Genomic DNA, 11,869 nt, shown 5'->3' with positions numbered 1-11,869 from the left:
AGGTTCGAGAGACATTATTACAGCTTGAAGTAGAGGCATTTCCTGGTAGATGGTCCAGAGAATGAAAAGTGACAGAGAATTTTTAACTTCTTTGTATGCTGGCAACCATATAAGAGATTCACAGAGGAACAAAAGGTATTCTGATCTCTTCACTGCCCCTCACACCGTGGGGGAGGGGGAAGGGGGGAGTCTTGGGAAGAAATAGTATTAGGAGGCTATCAAACAGAAAAAATGTTCAAAAGAAGGTAAGTCAGAAAGTAAACATTTCTTTACCTCACATTTCAATTCTTGCTAAATCAGATAGCTACATGACTCACAAAAACAAACAAAACAAAAAAACAACACCCCAAACATACAAAACTGTGACTTTGAAAAGGGCAGGGAAGGAAATCTCTGGTTATCAATTAAAGTAGAATCACACCAGGAACTTATAAAGGATTGTCCTGATCTTTCCACGCTACTGGGAGCTGATGGTTGCTATTTTGTCAGAGAACCAGAATTTAAGTTACTCAGTCATATTTTTTGGTATCTCAAATTTTGCAGGTTGACTCTGTACATATTCACTTCTGTTTTCCATCAAACTTTTAAAATCTCAGTATTTCTGTGTGAGATGAGATAATTGCATGAGATAGCTGACCTGATCTAATAGCTTCCCACTGACAGATGGGAAGCCCTATGAAGAAAGGTTTGAGGGGATTGGAGGAAGTTTAGCTTTTGCTCCTGCTCCTCTTTTTCCCCTGTCAAACCAACTGCCAAGCACGGATAAGCCCTTTTACCCCTGTGGCTGCATGGCATTGCATTGCTGTGATCATCTGTACAGAATCTGAGGTAAATGTTTGCAGCTGCAACTCAAATGATTTGGGTACAGGCAAAAAGGAAAAGCAAAACAAAAGGGGCATGGCAAGTAGCAGATATCACTGAGAAACAAGCCTCCCTAGCACTGTAGTTTAAATTTTTGTACTTTGATCCCAAGTTTAAGTTTGGTTGTTAGTGGCTTTCCTTGACGCCAGCAGGTCTGACCATCTGCTTTGAAGTCTCAGTTCTATGGATATCTGGGATTGTTCATAGTTTGTTTAATCATTTGTACCTCCTTAGTCATTTGCAAGGAGGCAGGAGGCCATAGCCATGTCAAAAGGATTTACTGAAATACACAAAAAAGCAAACAACCTTTTCAAGCCAACAACATGTCACCATATGACCCACAACTAACAAGCAGAGATATACTTTTAAATTGATAATTCATTTAAATTGATACTTAATTCTGGAACAACAAAATATTCAACCTTTACCAACTGCAATCCCAAACATTCAGCAAGGGCAAAATAATCCATGCAGATTAAGAACTTCCCTTACATTCCTGGGAAATTCTAAAACGAAAGCACAACAAGCTTTCAAATGCCTGTGGTGGTGTTGTACAACTCAAACAAAAAAAAACTACTTGATTCCAGAGGCCACAGCAATTCTCATGTATATGAACTGATCTCAGTAATTGGGTGTCCAGACACATGACGTGTGTCTCTCTCTCTGAGAGCAAGGTTCTTTTGCAAACTAACAAAACACCTTCTGCAGGTTCGGGAGCCAACTGTTAGCCAGCCTGTATCCATAAAAAAATTTTACCTCATCTTTTTTCTTTCATCCAGAAAAGGTGAAGTGCATTTGGAGTCTGAGCAGGAAGTGTAAGATGGAGAGGGTTACTCGGGGCTGTCTGAATGTTCCTTCATGTCCTCTCATTCAGGCCCATTCAAACAGTGTTGCAAATTCTGTACCTTATTCGTATCAGCAATTCCTAACATGAAGTATGAGTCACATGGTGTTCGCCAAAAGACATTTGTTGCTTTTTCTTTTACATAAATAATAGAAGTTTAAATCACTTTAACAGTCTAACTGCCTTTGCCATTGTAAGAAAAGGAAAGATGTGCCTAGTGCATCATCCCTTGACAATTCTTGGGGTGTCTTAATTCTGCATGGCACTGCAAAACCTGAGAAACATGTATCTATACATATCTATACATGTACCTCACTGAATATACCTAATACAAAAGCCACCGTAGTAAAAAATACCAACATACATCAAGTAAACATAGACAACCAAAGCTCGGGGCACATATTCTTGATTTCCTATGTCTCTAAACAAAGATGTTTATCAAAGTAACCATAATAAGTAGCTTCAACACATATTTATCGTCTCCTCAATACCACTAGCAATGTGTTTTCAAACTGGGTTTTTTTGAGAAAAAACATAAGATAATTTAATTCCTTTGGCATTTTTTTACATTTTTATGTAATTTTGTTTGCCAAAAAGAAAAGTAATTGCTAGTATTCTTCCCAGGCTACAAGTAAGTGCAAGTTGCTGGGTTTGCTTGCTTTACATTATCAGGAGCTATAAATCTGGAAAGAGTTTAGTGAGATCCACTAGCAGCCAACAACAGTATCTCTGTTTGAAACCAAAAGCAGAGCAGTTGGCAATTCCAAAAAGATGTCATTAAGATGCCTCACTTTTTCCCTTTTTTATGTATTTTATTTTCTTCTTGTTTTCATCCAGTTAAAGCCATTGCAGTTTAAAAAGGCACAGTGGTCCTATCCAGGTTAGAAAAAAACTACCATCCATCCTAACTGTCTAGGAAAATGGTACTTAGAGTAGCCATTACAAGGATGAGTTGGGCTTTTTCTCTAAGGGAAGCAAAGCTAGCTCTCTTCTGGCTAAATAAGGCAATGTGCTCTAAAAAAATATGCAAAAAAAAGTTATTATGCTGTAAAAAGTTCTAGAAAGCTGCTCTGATCTCCTTGATGTGTCTCACAGCAGGCAGTAAGGAGGTGTTTGTAGGACCTACAAGAAGTTTGCCTACACACGCTCACTGAACAAATGAATCCCTGCGAGTGGTTGGGAGAAGCATTAGATCGCTGCACAGCTGTATCCAGCACACAGTCTGCTATAAGGAGCCATGCTGGGTGAGATGATAAAATCACACTTTTCCCTCTGAAGAAACCTATCCCATATTCAGATGGCCTCTGCCTGCTTCAGCATCTAATGAAACCTGTGGTACAAATGACAGGTTTCTACTTGTTAAGAGCTTAGGTTCTGTGATCATTACATTCAGGCACGGAATAACACATGCCAAGTCTTGCAAGATTTCAACCTGGGCTTGCAGCTATTGCTCAGGTCGGACTCCCAAACTTAGAGCAGGTTTCTCATTTATCATTGCAGAGCTAAAGCTCTGCACCAAATCCTGCTTGTCTACAATTGCCACATACAGCCAGGCACGTTTTTTCTTTCATCTGTTGTGAATGACAAGTACATACCTCTGGTTTATGCATGTCTGGCAGTTCTCTCCATCATCATATATGAGACGGTGGGGGTCCTTGCTGGCAACCTGATTGCAGTTGTAACACCAAAAAGGAAGACCCTGATGGCAGATACCATCTTTCCACGGAGAGGAGGTTTGTGCTGGGAAGTGAAAGTCACATGGCAGTGAAAAATCAAACTAAAGAACAGCCAACGGCAAAGTGTGAGCAGGCCCATCCTAAATGAAAACAGGGTCTTTGTCAGAATCTACTGGAAAAAAGAAAACTACAAAAGATTTTGTTTAAAGGAATATAAAATAGCAGGGACTAATGGAAAAGCAGAATCTGTTAGAGTAGTAGTATTGCTATAAACACCAGATCTGAGCTTTCTAGACAAATATGCCTGGTCTCACTTTAAGGCACAGGGCTCTTGAGAGAACACAGTGTCCAGCAACATTGTTTTCAGTATTTTACAAATGGGGTAGAGCTCTAAAAAATTAACAACTGCTTTTTGAACCTGAATAAAAGGAGGCCAAATTTGTTTGGAGTACCTGGTCCTAAAAATGACTTTATAAGCACGTTCACTTCCCACTTCATAAAAATTCCTGATTTTATTTGAAGTTTTTTTAGCATTCAGTTTTCCAATGCTTACTGAAATCTATGAAAGTTAATCTACAAGGAGAAATAGTGGCCTCTTACACAAATGCCTTTAACTCTTTCCTGCAGCTAAAGATTTTTTAATCCAAACTTTGACTTCCCTGAGTCTTTTCTATCATAGAGCAAATTATTCCCTACTTCAGAAAAAAAAAAAAAAAAAAAAAGAAAGAAAGAAAGAAAGAATAAATCAGAAGTATTATAACATCTATGAAACATCACTGTTTTCCTTGTAGAGCCATCCTGAAGCCCACGGGACGTAATTTCAGGGATATCAAAGCACTAGGGACTTACAAGTATTATTCAGAAGGGAAATCAGATGAGTGAATCAGCTGCCTTTGAAAAAGCAAACCCCGGCATAGATAGGGCCATCCCCATATTTCAATAACAAGTAGAAGCAAAGACATGTCATTAAAGTGGCAAATAACAGTTCTCCCAACAAACAGCTCTGACAAACCACCGAAGTGAGGGATATCCATTTAAACAGCTCCTTTTTTTGTCACTGGTTCTGAGATGTCTCCCTAATGTAAGCTGCCAGAACTGATAGCTCCTGGCTTTTAGTGCATTTTCATTCAGGTGAATTTTTTTTTCTCTCTCAAGGCAAATAGATCTCTCACACTAACATAAATTCTGCCTCATTCTTACTTACAGATAAGATTTATTTAAAGTTATAACTACAGTATTTGATTACAGTTGTCTCGAAGGCTTTTAAGACAGGGGACCAAAAAATCAATGTCTTTAAGGTAATTAGAGCTTTGCACCAAATCCTAGTAAATCCACAGGCTAGCTCAGTTTGAAGATACTACCTTGGGCTATGGGAGATGCTGCTTAATTTATATGTTCCACTTACACTTCCTGGGTCACATGGAGCAAACCTTTCAAATGTACGGTATCAAGAATCTTTACTACTGAAGCGGTAATTAAAGCCATTCTGTCTTCCAGGGGAGCATGATGAAGACAGAAATAGAGATTGCATTACCTTGGATACCATCATAAACACTTCACATAAATGTGACGCTACACAACCTAACAGGCATTTGGAGCTGATCCCTGTTCACTGAACCAAGTGAGTGTTTGATTTTAGTTTTGCCACCAAAAAGACGCAGTGTTGCCAAAGGCAAAGCAGAGCATAGGCCTCTTCAGGCAGCAGTAAAACAGCACCCCATCCTAATAATTTTGTTTTTAAAAAAGTAAAAATCTAAAAACTAAAAGGAAAGGTCGTTTCTCAAACAGCTTAGCTGTAACAAGTGGATGAGGTAAAGACTACAAAGATGTGTTGGTACCACTGCCTTATATAACATTATATAAAATTGAAACTACCTTTGTTACAGGGGATGTATTTTTTGGTAGCATGAGTCACTGCATAACTATGACAACATACTTCAAACATCTGAAAATAAACTGATATTCCTATAAGCTACTTCAAAGCAAAAAAGGGCAGGATTCATGCTTTTCATAGTAGACATTGCAACTCAGCAGGGCCCAGGCTGGCTCATAAAATTTGGAACAACTCTCCCTGCCTCAAGACAGCCCATGAGTGTCTGTATTTACTCTCTGTTCCTACCTGCTGGTCTCAAAAGCAATGCCAAACAATCCTAAGCAATCCTTAGCCTATTTATGATCTGTTCCTAAAAAACACATGGAAATAAATTTTACAGCATTCATGGTTCATCTAAAGTATAATCACTTATGCTCATTAAGAAGGAACATGTTTTTGTCTATTTTAATGAAAACAAAATAATATAATATCAGCCTCAGCCTGTGTTGCTGACTCTAGCTGACAAGGCAAAGGACTAAACCAAGATCTGTTGTCTCAATAAGTATGTAAAACCACAGAGAAATATTAAGGCAATCTGTTTTTCATCAGTGAAAAAGAGCAATTATTCTGCCAAAATTTTGCTTCTCCCACCTTCAGCTAAGGAAATTACTCTATTTGTTTGTTATGGCATAACACTGGGCACACCAGCATGTGCTCCTGGGCTTCATGTTCTTGAAAATGGTCTGCATGTCTCATCAGAAATGTGATAGAAACGTGAGAACAGCTACAGGGACAGCAAAAGGCGTTCAGTCCTACAAATTCACCATGCACCCCAGCAGAAGTATGAAGCCGTATGAGCAGCTCTGGGCTGGGCTTACACCCCAGGGAGGGGCACAGCCATTTCCATGCCTTTGAAAAGGGGATGCCTTGCTCTTTTCTGTTTCCTTCTGACATTGCTCAAGACAAAAAACCTTGGGATCAGGTAATTTGCCAGTGTGCAGCCCTACTGTAAAACTCCCATATTTTGGATCTCTGTTATCATACTTTGTCACTTGTTCTTGGGTAAATGATAAAAATCTAATTATAATTACACTACATAAATAAAAATAGATTATTTGGGGGAAGATTTTAATGAAACCAAATAAGCAGTGATTATACACAGCCAAAACTTCATTTGTCCAAATTTAATAATCTAGGTAACTTAAAATTACATTTCTGAACCTAAGCTTGTAACTCTAGTAGTCACTTTGTAGTCAATGATGGATAGCTACATTTCAACGGTGATTCAGCTCATCACAAAATAAGAGTTTAATGTGAATATTCCTCTGGAGGTGTCTATATCTCTCAAATGACAGTGTAGCCTAGGATGATGAACTTAGAATTGTATGCCTAATTTTTAGACTCTTACATTTTGGCAGATGGATGCCACCATGAGTATGCTAATGCAAGGCATCTATGACAGGCACTATTAAGACAGCAACTTGGAAAAAAGAATTTGAAAGAAGTTAAATGGTACTGCAGTTCCCATTACAGCAATGTTTTTCTCCTGCAATCATTTCACTACCCATCATAAATATTTCTTAGTGATATCTCCTGAAATGAAGTGCACGTACACCTGGTGCCACCAGCTGAGCTGTACAGCCCATAAGCTTTTATGTGAAGTGTTATAAGCATCAGATACAACATCTTTGCAGTACATTTTAGCATGCTATTAAGGCATAAAGGGTATATGATGCAATGTGGAAAAGATTGTGTGGCAATGCTGATGACAACACCTTTTATCTCCCCTGAACTCAAGCATCATGACTTTACACATTCATAAATAAATCTCAAAGGCTACACTAAAGAAAAGAAAAAAGGAAAGTGAGTAATATATTAAATTGTCTGTAAAACATTACAGAACATTATATCCAAACTCAGGAAACAGAGTCGTAATCCAAACCCCAAGCTCTCAGATGCAGGTAGATTCTGCTGCATCTAAATCTAAATCTAGACCTAATTCTAAATCTAAATTTAAATCTAAAAAAGAACTATTTCATAGTTCAAGCGAAAATGAAAAGGTTGACATATTTTCTAGTATTAATTATAACAATCTCACTGCTATTATTTTGAAAGGAACTGTAACAGAGAAGTAGAATGTCATTTTGCACTATTTAATAAGACCACAAAGGCCGAAGATTAATGACAATATTTGGCAGAGAGACAAGGGTTTTATTTCTATTGTATATACACCAATGCTAGTGGCCTCAGATATAGGCACGAGAAACTGGCATTGCTCATTTCTAAAGAAAAAAAATGATAATGCTAGTATTACTGAAGCTCAGGGTCACATGCCTGGAATGTTAAAATACCCAAGACCCATTATTTATATACCCAAGACACATTATTTATACAGCATACTGTGTGCAAGTGAAATCCTGGCATTGGCCCTGACACTGGACACCACTGACACAATCGTCAATGAAGATCTGAAGGTAGATGCTTCCCACAGCTATATGTGATCTGTAACTTGAAAGGAATCTGAAAAACGTACTGAAATTTTTCCAGTCTTCACAAAATAGCTTCTACCTCCTTGGCAAGTCTGAAACATTTAAACGTTGTAACTACTAAAGCTAAATACTCTCAAACCAGGAAAACAGCAGATCTTTTACTTAGGGGTATCAAACCCATTAGTCTCTCTCCCTGCACAGCCTGCCCTCATGCAGTCCTGACAGCAATCTGAGAAAAAGTAAGGCAAGCTGACCTGAGATTGAAGAAATGGTAAATATCTGTTTTCAGGCAACTAAAGCAAGCCTTTCGGCCCAAATCAATTCCAGACTAAAAAACTTAAAATGCCTCCACGTAGGTGTCTATAGATGTCTAAAATCCGATTACAGGCAATAGAGCCTGGGAAGCATTTCAGCCCATGATAAAACAGACATCCAGGGGATGAGTCAGCTGCCTACACGCTGGTTTGCAGTGGCATTTGATATGTCTCAAGGTATGGATGATGTCAAATGGACCTCTGGGAGACTCTCGCCCTTCTAGAGCAGCAGCTGGAAGCCACATGAGATTACTGAGGACATGGGAAGTGACATTAATGTCTCTGTGGTGTGAACAAATCATATCCCTGGTGATGGTCGGCTGAATTACTCCCCACATCTCCACCGACCATGAAGTCTCCTTTGCAGACACCACCGGGCACTAAATTTACCAGCATAAACTGATCTGTCTTGATCTTGAAATGAATCCCATCTGCCACGACCATTCAAGGAAAAAAAGATGCCACAGCTACACGATGTCAGTTTTCTTCTTCAATGCAGAGGCATTGAAAAAAACATTAAACATCATGGTAATGGACAACCGCAATGTGATAGCTTGCAGGGCAAATGGTATCAAACAGGAGGAGGAAGGTGGTGTTGCCTCCCTGCATGCCATCTGCAATAGCTTTTGTAGCTCTGTTGCAAACATTTGAAAGAAGATGGTGAAGGCTGGCTAAGGATTTCACAGAGAGCTACAAGACCTGGTCATGGTCTAGAAAACACACTTAATAAAAGGCGTGGCATATATTATCATGCATTATTGTCAATATTCACACCGGTTTACACAGAAAGGAATTTCTGTCAGTAAAATTCTGAAAACTAGCAGGAAAATATTCAGAGAGATGCCATGTTTGAAAACTAAGGACTGATAAATCTGAAGACATTTTTCCCTATGTGAAGAGAAACTATCACACAGAGATGGCGATTTTTGAACTCAGGTTTGTCTAACTTTTTCACAGTGATGCCCTAGGTTGATTCGTTCTGGTGCTGAACAAGCAGTGCGCTGCAGGAGGTTGGAGCAGAAAAGCAAACAGGCTCCCTGTAGCTGTGATACTTATAACACTACTTCGTGGTGCTAACACATCAGAGTGTGACACCCAGAAATTTCCCCAGGCTCTGCATGAGACCTCATAGACCGTGGGGAATGCACTAAGAGAGAGGGGAGAGAAGAGGCTGCCTTTTAGAAGAGGGCAGAGGGTGCCAATTAGCAGAGAGATACGCTGAGGTGCATCTTGGTAGCCGCACTTTTCCTTTCATCTTTCACAGAATACCCAGTCCCCCCCAAAGCCATACAAGAAGTACAACTAGTAGCACATCCCGGTGTTTGTCACAAGAAATTGTTAATAAGATGGAAGATTTTCTAGAGGGAACCTCAGGAAACATTCCAGGACTAAAAGTATTGAAAACAAACTTGTAACATTTAAGACAGCTCTGGCATTGTAGATGAAAGATATACTTGAACAAAACCCAGCAATGAGTTGTCTCTGATTAAACAGTATCACCTAGAGAAGGCTGATTCTCTCACAAGCTGAGGAATTACTTCCTTTTTGTGTGGTGCAAGAAAGGTAACAAGGAGCTGCTGGGATCTCTTCCATCTTCCACAACAGTGACTGCAAAATTGCTGGAAAATTCATGGGCATCTATGAGGGAATCAGAGGGGATTTGGGAGGAAGAACATTGTACATATAAAGTAATGTAATAATCACTAGTTTCAACTCAACATAATTACAAATGAGCTTCCACCAGCTACTAATTATCTTCTTGGTTACAAAGGCCACACTTTATTTAAATGAAGTGGAATGAAATGCTGGTAAAAGCTACATACATAGTACTAATGCAAGAATGCATTGGAGGAGATGTATTTTCCCTTTAGGCCCTTGAACTAAGGGTCTTGTTTTTAAAGGCACGAGAAGAAACAGCACACAGAAACTGAGCAACTTCCTGAGCATCTGAGAAACCACAGGTCTAGCTCAGAAAAAAAATTACTTTCTTTGAATGTGTAGCAAACAGTACACGCAAAGAAAGATAGTTAATTTGTAATAGAGCTGGCTGCTCTTGAGTTCTTTCTGAAAACATCTGGCCCAAATCAATTTTTTGTATGAGGACATTGGATCATATCCCTCTCACCATTTTTTTTCAGGCACCCATGGTAAACGTACCTTCAGCATTTTCTGTAGTCATGGAGGTAAGCACACCTTTGCTGGATCTCTAGATGCCTAAGTTTTGTGGGAGGAACATTTTGCCCAACTTCACCTAAGGAGCTTATAAAATAACGCATGAATTTAAGTCAGATCTTTCCCCATGCATAGGAAAGCTTAAGCAGGTCTCTCTCAAGACAATGTTATATTTATCTATGAAGACTAATTAGCATTCATAATCATGGTTATTGGAATAACATCTAGGGACCAAACGGAGCAAGACAGAATAACCTGCGGTCCTTGCCTAAAAACTCCAGTCTAAACAGACAAGGCAGAAAAAGGCTGGATGAAATGATACAACATGAGAGCAGAAAGGTGTGTGATGACACCCGCCTTCTGAGATGGTCCACAGTTCTCATTTTTTAGTTAGAAGACAAAGCTCATGGAAATAGAGAAGGCAGGAGATGTGTTGGAAATGCAGACAGGAAAGGAAGAAGGAAACTACTGTAAAGTGTGTGTAAGGAAAGAAGTTGCAAGGATTGCCATTGTCCCAACGTGCTGCAAAGTATTTGGGGTTAATGATGGACTTAGTGCACCACTCAGGCATAAATCCACAGTGAAATTAAAACATTGAAAGACAAAACCAGAAATACCAGAATGATCAAAGACAATGAAAATCTTGTAAGAATAGCATATCCATATAAATATTTTTGACATTTAAATGTCAAAATGATTTCACGACAACAACAATAGCTGTCAAGTGCAAATGTACTGAGCTTTCTATTCACCTTTCAGAAAGGAATTTAATAAGTAATTTTAATATTTTTCCTTTCATAGACAAGGGGTCTATGTTTTGTTTACAGGATTTGTCATTTATACTAAAAAATGTCATTCTAATCATGAAATATTCATTTAGTAAGTATGATAATTATGTAAGTTCTGTTTATTCCTAGCACACTGACTCTTAGGATCAGGGCTACAGCGACTGAGGACTCGTGAACTTGCTGTGAAATACCCACTACTCCAAGCAGATTTACAGCTGAAGAAGACACAAAGCCCTGCCAGAAATCCCACTAGCATGGAGCTCTCTGGAGTCACAGACTTGGCGGTGACAGTCTGCACAGGCATGAAAACCTTGACAAGCATCTCACAGTGCAGGCGTGATAGCTAAAAAAAACCAGACACAATTGCAGTATAGAAACCTTCACATACACACACAGGCTTCTTATTATAGCGTAATGAATGTACATTATCTGTATTTGCGGCTGGTTCAGCTTACTCGTAATTATCTGGCTCATTTCTTGTACATCACACTGAATACATAAATGTAATATCCAGAGATGTAGCAGAATGATAAAACCACAAACATAATTCATAAGACTAGAAAAAAAACAGTTAAAGGCAATATCATTCTGCTGATGAAGATTCCAAGCTGAAGAGCGCATATTTTTTTGACAGCCTTTTTTTTAATCTTTTGTCTGAAAGGGGAATAGACATTTGGCTTTAACTTTCCACTTTTACAGCCTGTTTTATAACACATATGAAATTATTTTTCAGTATTTAGTTATTTGAACATTAAGCACCAGATGCTCAGCACTCTATATTGTACATATATTTGTTAGTATCTCTGTTGACACTCAGTGAAAATAAAAGCAGGTTTGGTTTTGCAGTTTCTCTAGCCTAGCACCCTATGCCTCTTGTGTGTCGACTACATTTCCATGTGTGATTAAAATGAT

The sequence above is a fragment of the Falco biarmicus genome, chromosome 2 (genome assembly GCF_023638135.1).
Source record: "Falco biarmicus isolate bFalBia1 chromosome 2, bFalBia1.pri, whole genome shotgun sequence".
In the NCBI taxonomy this organism is placed as follows: Eukaryota; Metazoa; Chordata; class Aves; order Falconiformes; family Falconidae; genus Falco; species Falco biarmicus.
Note: the sequence above shows the minus strand (reverse complement) of the source record.